This window comes from Rhamphochromis longiceps, linkage group LG14 (genome assembly GCF_057381845.1).
Source record: "Rhamphochromis longiceps isolate RC_006_pf linkage group LG14, R_longiceps_female_GT1.1, whole genome shotgun sequence".
NCBI lineage: Eukaryota > Metazoa > Chordata > Actinopteri > Cichliformes > Cichlidae > Rhamphochromis > Rhamphochromis longiceps.
The window spans coordinates 25,254,112-25,256,805 of NC_140570.1; positions in this window are offsets into that span (position 1 = coordinate 25,254,112).

Genomic DNA, 2,694 nt, shown 5'->3' on the forward strand with positions numbered 1-2,694 from the left:
CAGTGCCTTCGAGGTCTTTGACCCAGAAGGAGCAGTAGTTCCTCAGGATGGGCGGAAAAGAGCGACTGTGAGATATTAGTCACAGTTTTTACAGCAGAGACTCGGTGACCCTTCACAGGAATTCATCACACAGATAACAACGAATTAGACCAATAAAGGAGGCGTTTCATGATGATGCAAAGCTCAGCCGAATGTAAAGTCAGAGAGATTGAAACAGTGATTCTTGTTCCTCGTTGCTCCCCTGCAGCACGAAATAACACCTCATGTCACGGGCTGACAAGTTTACAGAGGATGAGGTGAGTCGTTGCTTGGCAACAAGGTGAAATATCGGATGTATCAATATGAGATACAAGTGGTCGAGATACTTTTGAACAACTATAAAGTGAGCCTTGATGAATACTCGGAATAAAAGGCAATTTGATTATTTAAAGCCCTTAAATACCCGCTGCAGCTTATTACAAAGATCCTTCACGGCTCCTTCTTCAGTAACAGTGCCATTCATAACCTACATGGCCCCTGGTTAGAGACACAGTAATCTCATTTGTGCAGCAACAGATGTTTCTCTTAAAAACATCCGTTGACTGGGGAGTGAAAACTATGCCTCTCATTCTCTCGGGAGGGTTCAAAGAGACCAGTATAATCACTATGAAATTTGTCACATTTGTACTGGTTTAAAGAGATATGCAGACTTACTGCAGACTCGCTATGTTGTAAAACAGCAAAAGCTCTCCTTCTCTGTCCCTCTCACACAGCCTGCACATATTTTATAAGGAAGCTTTCATGTTCTGTTTATCAAAACACCGCGAAGGGGGGAGGTAAGGGGGCCAAGAAAATGCATATGAAACAACAAAACCCCTCGACAAATAAACAGCACAGTGTTCCCATGGCAGCGCGTTGCATTAATCTGAAGGCTGGTTTCCCATGGCTGTGTCTCACTGCCCCATAGACCTCCACTCTGTCTCACTGATGGCTCCTGTGATTGCAATCATCCATCTTACTGTCAAAAGCAAAAAAAAAAAAAGAAGGGCAAGAAAGGGGAAATCGCACACACCATCTCGCTCTCGCTCCCTTGTGTCCAGCAAACAAGGCACCCCAATGTGAGCAGAGCCGACACATGGACCACAGGCCCTCTGCATTGTGTGTGTGCCCGGGCTTGTATGATTAACAGCGAGAACATGTGTGGGTGTGCATCTTTGGTTGTCTGTGCCTGCACTATACTGCATGATCAGTCACTGGAGTGTACACGGGGGGGAAGCGGTGGACATGTCTGATCTTGCAGCTGATCAAAAGCACCAGAGACTTGTTCCCTTGTGGTCGTGCGAGCAGGCCCTCATATCAACACGTCTCTGTTCAGTAGACAGGAAAAACAAGAGGAGAGAGACAGACAGACAGAGGAGGAGGAGGAGGGGTACTTGAAGAGAGAGACAGAAAAAGGCAGGCATAGCAAAGATGAAAGGATGCATAAAGAGGCCAGAGTGGAGTATGACAATGATACATAACCGCACTTATCTCTCTGTTCTGATGAGCTAATTGAAAGGCAAAAGTCAGCTCTGTTTGTGTCTGTAGATTTAACAGCGTGCGTGATCCTTCGATGCAAACCTGACAGCAACTGTCTGTAAAACGCTAAATGTGGAGAAAGAAGAAAACTCTGATGTCTATAAACTTCCCCTCGGGATGCGGCTGGTTACCTTAACTACAAGACCTTGTGTTGTGTGATCACCCACAGAGAAGACAAAGAGCAGGAGCGAGAGGAAGAAGGGGGGAAAAAGGAGGACAAAGGGAGGAGGAAGATGAGGAGGTGGAGCTTCTGTGAAGCTTCTGCTTGTAAATTGTCTGGCCACGCTGTGAAGTTGTGGTGTGAGAATGTAATTATGTGCAATAAAGTGGTGATCCTATGAAATGAATCCCTTTGTTGTTTGCAACTTTAATCTCACTCCAGTATAACCAACGCAGAGACGTTTCTGCTGAGCCCAGCGTTTTGCAAACGGAACAACAAAGCCCACCTGAACATGATTTAGTGTAAAAGATAAAGAGACGTGCACAAACACACCAGAACAGATGTATTTAAAAGGTAGACTCAACACTCTAAAACATATGATTACTTATGACACCGAAGACAAACAGATCGGCCTATTGTCGTGATTAACGACTAGATCAAAACTTGGATCTTGTCGTAAACTCGCTTCCTTGCCAAAAGTCGTAGAATGAGATAAAACACATTCTCATGTCTGAACAATAATAGACTGTATATAAAGATGGACACAAGATAGTAGGTTTGATTGGTTTGTGAAGTCCCATTTTAAGGCCTTGACTCAAAGTTTGTATTAGTTGCCTGGTTGGCTAATGCTAGCAAGCTTGTTTAGCTAGGTTTACTGCAATGATGCATCACATGACACAGGTCCCTGCTAATTAATGTCAATTAGTAATGCACAGATTCTTATAAAAAGTACAATTTTATTCACAAAAACTGGATCACAAATTTGTTGGATACTCTGTACTTAATAATGTGAAATAATGTTTGGATTAAAAATCCTACAGAAAAGATCAACACCACAAGCACAGCTCAGAGGTCCAATTCTACAAGTAGTTGGGACCAATATCCTCCTGTCATTCAAAGCAGCTAAAGCTCCTAATAATGCAAACTTTAAGGCTTAATAAAGAGTTATGACCTTGTAAAGTTGTTATGAAAGGAGA